This window comes from Thermobia domestica, chromosome 1 (genome assembly GCF_964235325.1).
Source record: "Thermobia domestica chromosome 1, izTheDome1.hap1.1, whole genome shotgun sequence".
NCBI lineage: Eukaryota > Metazoa > Arthropoda > Insecta > Zygentoma > Lepismatidae > Thermobia > Thermobia domestica.
In genome coordinates, this window is record NC_137454.1 from 234,529,476 (window position 1) to 234,542,743 (window position 13,268).

Here is a 13,268-nt window from a genome sequence, read left to right on the forward strand (position 1 = left end):
GCCCCGCGTGGCGTAGTCGCTAACGCTCTCGCCTCCGGTGCGAGCGGTCCCGGGTTCGATTCCCGGTGGGGGCACTCGGTCGAAAAAGTGTAAAACGCTTTTTCAGGCCAGCCACCCTGAATGAGATTTTCCTGGGTTTTCCTCATTCACACCAGGCAAATGCCTTCAAATAACTTCTAGGTCCCAGGCCGCTTCCTTCCTTCCCCAATCCTTTCTTCCTTCCCTTACCCCGGATTGTGTGGTCGCCGAGGGACGTCATCCTTCAAAACGTGAAGGGCTAAATGGCCTTAGATGCCGAAAGCCCAGAAATCTAAATCCCATCCCATCTTAATACAAATAAAAATATATCAAACGTAATATATCAACCAGGGATTTGAGCCCCCGTCCCTAGAAATTTTTTTTTCGGGCGCCCGTGACCCTAATCAATGCATGAAGGAAAGAAAATGTTATCCGTAATCAGCTAGCTCAAGTATTTTATAGCAAAATAATAATGAAATCAGTGGAAATGTCCGTTAAGAACAAAAGGTGAAAAGCGTAACCTGATTTTCATGCACTATGTGTAATTATAACTAGAGCTACGGAATTTTGGTACAAAATTTTGATTTGAAAAAAATGCAAATTTTGTTTCAAAAAAAGTTCAAAATTTTGAAAAAGAGGTACAGGTTTTAAATGTGCAAAGAACAGATAGCGTTTAACGTTTCAATGAAATTCGCAAGTCCGGAAACTGTTAAAACATAACATTTTAACATTTCGATGTTCTTTTCTTCAGTGAGGGTGCATCTCCGATCATTAAGTAAATATATGTATGTAGAAAAGCAGTCAACAATACTGATTGGTATTACAGTATTGCAAAATGAAAACAACCAATCTCTTAATTGAAGGGCATAGGAGAATACAACGGTAACCAACAATAAAATCAATTTTGGTTACCATTGACTTTCCCCATCCACTTCAATTAACGTTCGTAATTTTGAGAACAGAGAAGGTATAAAAGCAATACCATATATGCAGAGAATCATTGGATTTTGTAAACGAATAAAAACAACACAGATCTTCATTTCGAATATCCTCTACATAGATTGTTAAACTTTATTTTTGCTATCCTGAAAACTTCCCAAATTGCATTATGACACACGGCGTTAAAAACACAAATATATATATATATATATATATATATATATATATATATATATATATATATATATATATATATATATATATATATATATATATATATATATATTAACTAGCTGTAATAGAAATCAACATACTTCAAATGAAATTCTGTCTAATAAGGATCGTTTATAACCATGTTGGGAGTAACATAAAAAGTATCTGAACTGGAAGAACTTTTGGTAGGTGTATGCTCGATTGTTTTCAAAAATTTTGCGTCTATCCAGTCGTACACATTACATCGCTGATTTAAAACAGAACCAGAGACATCCCCATGACTTTATTTCCGACAGGAGCCCAAATTCAATATCAGGATAAACTAAAAGTTGAAAAATTAACCTTAAGATTAGACAAAATTTACAGAATAATTGGGATTTCGGAGAGTCCGGATCTCCCTGCAAAGTTCCTGCTCTGAACTTTTTTAAAAAAGAAGGGGGGTTTATCGGATTTTGTTACAAAGTATAATTGTATAACCATTGCTTGGTGTAAGTATTTAAGACGCATTAAATTCTTAACCAAATCTATATTATTAACTTACTATGTTTCAGTGGCAGCTCGTGAGGATGATTACATTGATAAAAAAGTTACAATTTTATATATATATATATATATATATATATATATATATATATATATATATATATATATATATATATATATATATATATATACCGATGTTCCGGGTTCCTCAGGAAGGTTCATTCCCGTTTCGCCTATGGACCTTCCAGCAATATATATCATTATCTCAATCTCAACTTAGGTGTAAGCCAAACGGCTATTTCCGTTTGCCTACACTCACTCGACGAGGGATATTTAGTGTCTGAAATACTTTTTTTAATAAAGATTTATGAATAAGTGTATTTTTTAGCGTCAACAACAGCTCTGAAGTGATTGACTGTGATTCTAGCCAAATACATGCCGTGCCACTAGTAGTTCCAGAGGCCATCATTTCAATAACGATATACATTCAATTGCTCTATGGGCTCACAGAACAATTTAAAAAGGCGATGACTAGCTATTCAAAATCAGTTTTTCGAAGTTTACAAGGCTGGTCGGTACTCCCGTAATTCTGAGATATGAGAAATTATGCCCTCCAACTGCCCTGCTAGGAAAATTTCTTAATACAAGGAAAATTTTTCAGCCTTAGTGGTGGGTGGAAGTAACTGTAGTTTTTCTGTCTGAGTGCAGAAATACTTGTAATATTGTAAGTAGAGTAAAATTGAGGCCCAGGGAGAAGGTTCAGGATAGCATGAATGCTGGCTATTAAATTCAATTTTGAGTGCTTGATTTATTTCCAAGGTGGTGGACGAGTATCGAACCAAAGGTAGCAGAGGTGAAGTGAACAGAGTCAGTTGTCTCCCTCGTTCTTCCTGTGTGAATAAATTGAGCATGAGTTTCTCTGAATGAAGAGATATAGTTGTTTTACTTTGATAATATTTAACGCGGTTCTGGAGTAAAGGGCGGAATACCTCGAATGGAAGCTAATTAACTTCCCATTCTGAATTTTTTTAAACTTATTTTACCTAAATTATTAATTTTCATACCAAATTTCTCATAATGAAGGAATTAGTTTTATAGAGTTGATGGGCCGGGATAAGTCTTCAGTCAAAGCATAACGTTCTAAGTGAATATGGTTATAGTAGACAACGATGGGATTTGAACGTTGCTGAATCTCGTTTAAATATATTATGGGGCCTAACACACTCAATTTACCTTAATCGTAACCTAAAAAAAAAAAAAAAAAAAAAAAAAAAAAATTAAATAAATAAAGTTGAGAAATTTAAGCATAGAAACTTAGAAACACTATAGAGAAACAAAACTTACTACAGCATTTATGAATTAGAATGAAAATGTTAGACAATAAAAGGATTGCTATGCAGTGTTAATTCTGAAATTTTCTTTTCTGTAAAATTCAAGTTAATTGGTTTAATCTATTATTCCCTAGAATGATTAATTTCCATAGATTTAACTTGATTGAAAATGGCATGATTGCATTTAGTTGACATATTAATATTTTCATTATTTTTATATTGCGTTCCCACCTCAAACATTAAGTATCCCTCGTCCAGTGAGTGTAGGCAAAACGGGAATATCTACCCGTCTTACTTACAGATAAGATGAGATTGAGATAATGACAGAAGTTGCTGGAAGGTCTGTGGGCGAAACGGGAATAGGCCAAACGGGAAAACACCCTCAGGAGTCTTCGCTGCATTGTTCTGAATTTTTTTCATTTTTCAAGCACCAATTTATATGAGACGCGGACCACAGTTTAATTTTGGATACGAACAACGTACTCCCAAAATTACGAAATTACGAAATCCCAAAAATTCATCCTACTGAAAATTACACCGACAGCAGAAATGTTAAACAATAGTCACGAAGAAGCTCTCTTTGCTTTTATGAAGCATAGCAATCGTGTTAAGGAAATCAGTGCAAATTTTCTCTCTTTAATTGCAATTAAACCAAAAAAAAGTTTAGGTAAGTGAAAGATGCAGACTGGCAAGAGGGACAAGAGAGCGTATGTAAGTAAAGTGTTCACAATGTATACGCAACATACATATAGATTTGTCGGAACCTTTTTAAATGGCCGGCCAAAGCGCTTCTTCAGCCAGACAGTCAGGTGGTTGGTGAACCAGACAAGAGAAAGTAGAAACAAGACAAACTAAAAACGGCATTGCTCTGTCTTCTATTTCCTTCCTTCTCCTTCCCCTTTTCCTTCTTCTTTTTAAGATCTCCATCCTGTATACATGTACCACCTCATCTTACAAGTTGTTCGTCCCGTTCCATTAGCTATATATAAACACATACATAGAAACACATTAAAAATACATATTTAAAAAAAGACTTTTCCTTGCAACTAGGGCGCATTCGTCAAAAGGTAAGAGTGGATGTCTGTCTACTCGGCTGGCCATGACAGGTTGAATAGAAAAGAAATTTCTACTTCTTGTGTTCTCTCTCTTACACTAAGCCAACTGTGCGTGTGTGTGTGTGTGTGCGAGAGAGTGACTGAATATACGTATATGTGTATCATTTTGTGCGTACGTGTGTAAGTGTGTGTGTGTGTTGACTTCCGGTTTAATTTCCATTCAACTTTTTATTTTTTGTTTTATATAAGGAAAAATCATTGTCGGAATGACCTTGAAATCTCCATTCATTATTTTATATACCTAGTGAATAAAATATAAACAATACAAAGTTTCTCTTTGTACTTTCTTCATAAAAATGTACATTTTTATGTGAATATATACAGCATATATTTATTAATTTTGCACAAGCTTAAACTCCAAAATAGATCATTCTTTCTCTCTTAAATATTAATTTAGCTTTGTAATTTTCCTGCACTTTTTCGTTCTTCCATTTTTTCCTTGCATTATACACGGTATTAATGAACCATACTGACAAACTGTAAAAGGTGATTCCTCACATCAAAATAAGTCAACAAGTTCCTATGGACCTGCGCGCAAAAGTGCATAGTTTCAGAGCTACAATCGCGAAAAAGTTAAATTTCAAGAGGCCCAATTTTTAATTCGAGAAATCGTGGAGTGGTTATCCTTATCAGTGTAAAGGAAGTCACGCATACGCAATCCAAAAATGCATATTTCATTAATGTTCAATGGGTGTACAGATTATTCCCCGCAGAGTGAAATTCCCAGACATGCCATCAACCGAATTTTGGGATATGCTCTGACTTTATGATTGCTCTAAAGTAGGCAAACGATAAGCCCTGACAGCAGGGAACATGGAATCCTTTGGTGCAATGTCGGAAGTGTTAAGGATCGTCAACAGCACGGTCTCTCGTACTCGGGAAAAAGCATGTTACGATGTCTTCTTTGAAGCTTGTAAGTGAAGAAAACCTGAAATACACCGTGACGAAATACATCACATCACACGTTATTCCGAACACAAAAAACATGGAGCTGCCGGTTCCTAACACTTCCGACTTCCCTCCAAAGCATTCTATGTTGATTGTTGTCAAGGCTTACCTCCTGCCTACTTTGAATCCCCCTTGAAATCAGGGTATTTCTAAAAACTCTATTGAGAGCATAGTTGAGAATTATACCCTGCACACCCATTCGAAATTGATGTAATATACATTTTTGGATTGTGTACACGTGACTTCCTTTACGCTGACAAGGATCACCATCCACAGTTTCTGAAATTCAAAATAGGGCCTGCTGAAATTTAGCTGTTTCGTGTTTTGGGACAGCCTTAGCTCTGAAACTATGCACTTTTCGCAATAGGTCCATATGAACTTTTTCGTTTATTTTGATGTGAGGAATCACCAGTCTTGGGAAGTAACGTAACGCAAGTAACGCGTTACTTTTTAAGTAACGTTTCCTAGTAACGCGTTACATTTTTTCCAAAGTAACTGTAATGGTAACGCGTTACAAATTTTTAAGTAACCTACCTAGTTTGCGTTACTTTTTTCGCATTACATTTCGGATGAGTAACTACAATACATGTATATTTTTTTTTTCGGAAACAAATGTTTCTTTCCTGTAAGTGAATTTCTCAGAATAAACAATCGAGCATGAACTACGTATGTCAGTGACCGACAGTCACAGACACACAGAGAAACAGATAAGTTCCTAGTGCCACTTGTTGTTTTTTGAAGATGAGGACAGCCTTAGGGAAATCGCGTGTACTGATTGCAAGCACCTGGAAGATCTTGTCGTAGATTTTGACAGCTCCAAATCAATACATTCAATGAGTGAACAAGGAGTGCAATGATACCGGTAGTCTATTTTACTTTGATTGGTGTTGTTTTTATAAAGATGGAGAACGGAAATATTTTACCGTTCGAACATTTGAAAGAATACTTTTTTCTTAAGAGCTGAGGATGATGGTGGACGGAATTTAAAAGTAAAGTGTCTGAAGTGTCCCGGCGGAAAATATTTATCAACAACTAGGGTGCCATAATTAGCGATTTACAGTAAGGGGTTAATATGAATAAACTGTGTTCTGATGAGCAGGCCTACTTTATTACTAGAAAATAGTTTGCTGATGGTATGTAATATTGGAGTTCTTTCAGATCAGTTTGCTTATCCTACAGCCCCGTTGTTTATAGAGTAGTGTAATGTTTCTCTATATTCTGTATTTTTAATTTTACATAACAACATTGTTATTATTATGTAATTAGTTTAGCAGAATAATAATAATCAACCATTTTTTCTAACGCATAGAGATGAGCACGAGTCAAGCTAAAACTCGACTCGACTCAAATTCAAGTCGAGTTTCCAGTCAAGTCAAAGGTAATATGCTCGAATCGAGTTCCGAGTCAATTCAGTTTTTCGCGTCGAGTTTCAAGTCCAGTCGAATTTGATAAATGGCTCGTTCGTTTTAAGTCGTCTTGAAATCATGGCCTGATTACACTGGAAAACGGAAGCCATGATGGAATACTTTTAGTGTTGCTCACGAGAGGGGACACTGCTCGCATCTGTCTCGTGTCGATAGCGAGACCACAAGAGATTTTTATAACAAGCTCAGCTTGGCTCGGCTCAACTGAGAAGATGGCTCGAGCCGGCTCACTTGGGGTGAACCATCGGTTCGAGCTGGCTTGGTAGGGATGAGTCATTTGCTCGGTTCGGCTCAACTGAGCCGAGAGCTCTAGCCGAGTCGGTTGGGTGAGCTGTTGCCTCGGCTCACTTTTCGGTTCGGGTCGATAGTGAATGAGCTGTGAGCCGAGCTGCTCAAGTCGTTGACAATTCTAAACCCGGGCCGAGCAGTTTTGAAGATATTTGGCCAGTGCCCTATAACTTTTAACAGTGTTTGGCTCGAGCCCAAATACTCAGCCTAGACCCGCAACTCAAATTCAGAAGCTGGTGAACAATGTCCTTGACTCCTAGACTTCACGACTACCGAGGTTGGCAATCAACTAGTTTTTTAATATTCAAATACAAACCGCCTCTCTTTCATTTTTATATACAGTGTTGATATAATTAATAATAATAATAATAATAATAATAATAATAATAATAATAATAATAATAATAATAATAATAATAATAATAATAATAATAATAAGTTGTAGTAGCGTCATTGATAATAATTATACTGTCTATGTAATATACTTGAAGAATGTACTCGAAACTACACACCGGATTTGGCTCGAGTCAACTCGAAACTCGACCCCAATTCGAGTCGAGTTGGAGGAAATTTTTCGAGTTGAGTTCTCGGGTCAAGCTCAAAGATGTCTGTTTCTAGTCGAATCAAGTTTCAAAGAAAACTTGCTCGAACTCGCTCGTGTCCATCTCTACGAGTAACGCAGTATGGCATTTTATCAATGTTACATTATATGAAAATGTTCATATATCAAGTAAAAATTTGTCCTTGCATTTACATAAAGCGATTCAGAAGGTGCAATAATAAATAATAATAATAATAATAATAATAATAATATGAAAGCGGTAGTAATAGTAGTACGGAAAATTGAAGTCATATTTTTTTTCACATTTTTAAAGTTTCGGATCTAAAAGTAACGCGTTACTTTCGAAGTAAAGTTACAGTTACTTTTTGGGGCAAGTAACGCGTTACTAACGCGTTACATTTTTACAAGTAACTTACCCAACACTGGGAATCACCTCTTACAGTTTGTCGGTATAGTTCATTAACACCGTGTATATATATATATATATATATATATATCGAGAGAGAGAGAGAGTAGATGGATAGATACAATTCTCTTGGGAAACAAACCGTACAAGGTAGGCAAAAGTAAAATTTTTACTGCGTATCACAAGTAACAAGTAAAGACCTCCACAGCATACAGCATCCTAATACAAGATGGTGTGACGAAATTAGGTAGCATTGTGAATATCTTGGAAACGAATTATCCAAGATAGATGGTTGTCAGAAAGTATTGACATCCTAATAATCGAGATAAAACATATCTTGGACGCTAAGTCGATTCCAATAATAATAATAATAATAATAATAATAATAATAATAATAATAATAATAATAATAATAATAATAATAATAATAATAATAATAATAAGAAGAAGAAGAAGAAGAAGAAGAAGAAGAAGAACGCCTCTCGATATATCTTATCCGTTTTGCTCTATGGAGACCACTACTGAAACTGGAAGTTATAGTGGGTTTATACCATTTCTGGTTTCAGTAAACTGATGAAGGGAGACAATCTATTCTTGGGACGCTGAATTTATCGCAGAAAATCGCTTCTTGTTGTCAGTAGACATTGTCTGACGTTGTCTCTTCATTGTCTGTAGACAAATGAGCAGGCCGACGGATTGTTCCGAAAGATATTTCATGAAATGAAATGAAGTCTTTAAGTTTTACGTCCCAGGTATATACCGGCTGGACTAAAGGAGACGGTGATGATGAGAAACGAATGAAATGATGAAATGAAGAAAGTGGGAGGAAACGGGAGAACCCCGAGAAAACCCATGGACACGATGACGTCCACCACAAACTTACTTGGCCGGGGATTGAACCAGATACCTCACACACCAGACGTAAGCGCTCTACCACTGACCCACCGTGTCCTCAATAATAATAATAAACAACTGACAGACAAAAGTTTTTTAAAAAATATGCAATATCCGAAAGTTACAGAAAGATCGATCATTATCTCAGCACTATGACACACATAAGAAAATAAATAACACAAAAATATTAGTTTAATAAGTGAGAAGCTTTGTTTCATAGACAGACATCTGTGAAAGAATTCATTCATACCCACGAATTTCATGACTCAAAATTATTTGTCATCTGTATGATCTATATCAACCTGAATATCTTTTTTTTAAGATCTAAGTAAAACTAGTTTGTGTAATAATGGCCACTTTTTAAAATTTTTTATTAACTTGTCACACATTATATAATGACGGACGCAACCAAAGAATCCAGGGTATGATGGGAATTACGCGCACGCATGCACATGCAGATCGCTTACACTCACGTTTTCTAACAAAACAGAGTAAAAAAGAAAAAAAGAAAAAGAAAGAAGCTACTGTTAATAGTTTTCTTCCTACGGTACAGGATGTAACAAAAATACCTGGTTATTTATCTCTGAGATTTATTTTTCTTAAAATTAAAAAAAAAAAAAATACGCAGAATGTTTTAGTTAACATGGATTGAATATTCATCCTTTACGATCTACATATGAAGAGTTTTAAAGGATATTTTTAAGTTGTTGTATCTTTTAGGGATGGTAAAGAGAGAGGTAAAAATGAGACATATTCAGTCTACGTCTCTTTCCGGTTGATAAATAGCGGTCTCGATCTCGGACTCGTCTCGATCAACAGATGCTTGTCTCGATCTCGATCTCCGTCGCGAGAGCCAAGTCTCTGTCTCGTCTCGGTCTTGTCTCGATAATCTCGAAATAAATTTGTGTGAAATTCAAAATATATAAGTAGTATCGTATTATAGCTTGTCGTTTGCTCTTTTTATTGTTTTTTTCACTTCATACATGAGACTTGATTCATAACCTCGTACCCCTTCAAAGCTAAATGGCTAACGCTCATCCTTTCTCTGTGTGTGTTCTCGGATTCAATCCTCAGTGGGTGTAGCAAGCCTTGGATAAAACTCCAACAATGATCAACATTCCACTTTAAGCAACAGGCTTTTGTTTCATATAGCCTCAGTACTTGCTATACAATTGAGCTATAAATCAATCAAGTGTAATATTATTGCTTGTTCCTTTCCTATCAAATTATTCAATTCCACATACCGGATAACGGAGTAGATAGCAGTAAAAATGTATTTAATCGATTCGAAATTCAAAGTTTACAGTTTCTCATTTTTTGATGACGACTGATTTTGAGTTTAGCATCCCTTTCAGCAGCGGGGCTATATGAGACGTGGGCCTACTGATTAATGTGGAATCCGATCCGTATGAGCTCCTGCCGGGAATCGATCCGAAGGCGCACGGGAAGAATAAGGTTTATATTGAAAATATTTGAAAGCCATAATTATACATTTTTCTGATTTCAAACACTTGTCAACGCATGTTTGATTTCGCTTAAATCATGCTCACAAGTGCTCCTTAATTCTTTCTAAATATTTTTTCACCACGTTAAGTCGAGTCAAATTGTCTTCTCGCTTCCGGAAATGCTGGTTTAACTCAAATCCATAGAAATCGTTAAGCAAATTTTTAGTCAATTTTCACCATCTCAAAATATATTTTTTTAAAGGCACCTATTGTGTCAAACTTTTGTTCTAAGATTGCTTTCTTAGGTCCGAAATCGGAGGATTTTCTCAATGTTACTCAAAATTTGTATTCTTCACATTGAATTTTCTAAAAATCAATCTTGAACCAAATAAGTCTCTTTTCCAGTCTTCATTAGCCAAATTATCTTCTTGTATGAGATAAGCATATTGTGTGTGCAATATATATATATATATATATATATATAAATTTCATAGCTGTATGCTGAACGTTTCAAACGGAATTCGTAAGAATAATGCAAAACATTTAAATTAACTTATGTACGACTCGGAATACAATTACTCAAAACCCTGTCTTGGAAAATTTCAACTTTGGAGACCAAGAATATGACACATGATGGCTCAGCGGTAGAGCGTTTATCTCTGGTGCGTGGAATCCCAGGTTCAATCCTTGACCAAGTAAATTTGTGATGGACAACATTGTGTAAGTGGATTTTCTCGGGCTAGTCCCTTTTTCTTACACAATCTCATTTCACCATTTTTTTCATCATTCACTTGCCTTAATCATCTGTAACCTTTAGCCTAAAGGGCAAATTGTGTGACGTTAAAGTAAAATATTTCATTATATTTCATAGACCAAGAACAGGTTTATACCCCTTTTTCGCCCTTTTCAAATCTCGAATTACAGAAATTTCTATCTTATCAGAGTTAACGCTCAATTTTTTTTGGGAAATCTAGTAAACAGCAAAAACTTTTTCAAGCTTGCTTCCCCTTCCCCTTCCCTTAGGTTCACTTTTCGTAAAGCTCTGTCCTATCTTTAGCCAATAATGCAATGAGTAAATTTGTACAAAACCTCAAATTCTACACCTAAGAGTTTCAAAAATCTGGTAGAAGTTAAAGGAAAGTTTTAAAGCTTACTTCTCTGTGAGAGTGTCATTTTGTAATACTCTACATTATCTTTGGCCTAAAACTCAAGGAGAACAATTGTATGAAAATTTCAATTTCTTGTGTCACTACTATGAGTTCCGAAGACCTGGTAAAAGTTGAAGAAAGTATTCAAGTTCAACGTTTGACATGTAAACCTTCTTTACTTCCTCAGTCTAGGGTACATGGCAAATATGTAGTCTATATACATAATTTCTACATTCTACTCCTGAGTTACGGATAACAGTAAAATAAAATCAACGCTCTTTTCGCCATACGATTGCATTAAAAAAAGAAAAAATGAAACAAGGAAAGAAAGGAAGGAAGAAAATGAAAAAAAGAAAAAGAAAAACTCTTATTTATACCCTCGAGTATATGGAGAACATTTATTCAAAATTTCAAGATTCTGTATCTAATAAATTCGGAGATCTAGTAGAAGGCAAAAAAAAATCATTCAAACCTTTCTATTTCCCCTCAGCGGCCACATTTCGCAAAATAATACCTTATCTACAGCCTAGAGTACAAGAAGAACATATATACAAGATACTACATCTATTAGTTTCGGATATCTGGAGTACGGCATACATCATCATTCAAGCCATCTCACTTTAAAGGTCACAGTTTGAAAAATTTCTACTTAGGCCTATATACCAGTTAAAGTGCAAAATAGACATTTGTACAAAATTTCAATGATTTATGCGTCGTTTCAGAAATCTGAGAACAGGAAAAAATAATTCAAGTCCTCTTTTCCACCCTTAGGAGCCTTATTTAACAAAAGTTCTTCTTATATACAACTTGAAATCCAAGACGTACATTTGTACAAAAGTTCAAGGTTCTACGACGAATAGTTTCCGAGGTCTGGAGAACGAAAGAAAATCAAGCGTCATTATATCCTGTTAGGAGTCTATTTCGAAAATCCTGTCTTATCTACAACTTAAATTGCAAGGAGAAAATTTCTGCAAACTTTCAAGGTTCTAAACCTGATAGTATCGGAGATCTGGCGAACGGCAAAATATCATTCAAGGCCCGTTTTCCTCCTTTAGGGGTCTTATTTCGAAAAATCCCATCTTATCTAAGCCTCGAGTGCAAGGTGAACATTTACACAAATTTTCAAGATTCTACACTAATAGTTTCGGAGATGTAGCGAACGGCAAAAAATCATTCAAGATTCGTTATCTCTTTTTAGGAGCCGCTTTTCGCAAAATCTCTTCTTATCTACATTTTAGGAGCCAAAGGAAACATTTGTACAAAATTTCAAGTTTTTACACCTATTAGTTTCGGAGACCTGTTGCACCCATCTTTGTTATGCATGGCCAAACAAATTAAATTCAAACTCCTATGTCTTGCATAGTTCGGATCCACTTCACGTACATTCCATTTTGTTATTCATAAGGTTGTAATGTATCATATACATATACATATCTATCGTGACTTGCTTCTTGCGACTAACAACATGGATAGTTCCAAGTTATTGTCTGTCTACTTTTACGTAAAGGAATAGGCGTGACTAGAAGGAGCAGACTCCAGAACACCTTTGAACTCTCACAAAATACTTCTAGATCATATATAAGATTCTTCCAATTCTCAGACATGACCCCTAGCAAAATATACTAGTTATATGACATTGCATAAAAGGCATAATGAGGAACGTAAAACTAGAAATTGCAAATTGTATTGCAATACTCTCCTAAATTATAAGAAAAGTGCATCAATCCCATTTTTGATTAGGTCAAAATCCCCCAAATTTGAATTTTGACATTTTTTAGCCATGCAGGGGACCAAGATTAACAATCCAAATTTACAAGAGCACATACCCAAGTCTTAGAGAACAATTTCCAATTTTTATTTGTTAACAATTCGAAAATTTAAGGGGGAAGGCAAATGTACTTCTGAAATATTAGATGAGTGTCTCAAGATACTCATGTCCAATGAAACAAAACGAGACCCATATGTTCATATATTGCAACAAAGTATCATCTTAGTGGACCTTGGGGCACAATATTCAAAATTCCCGCCTCATGCTAGTTCAATTTTCCCTCCAA

General features: G+C 35.4%; 1 protein-coding gene and 1 non-coding gene across 2 annotated transcripts in view; both read left to right on the forward strand.

Annotated features, from left to right (window-relative positions):
- Window positions 1–74, forward strand: TRNAR-CCG (transfer RNA arginine (anticodon CCG)). Its single transcript has one exon. It is a non-coding gene; the product is annotated as a tRNA-Arg (tRNA).
- The window catches only part of LOC145694665 (uncharacterized), a 92,246-nt gene that overhangs the window by 23,168 nt on the left and 55,810 nt on the right, over window positions 1–13,268 (forward strand). The window lies entirely within an intron of this gene.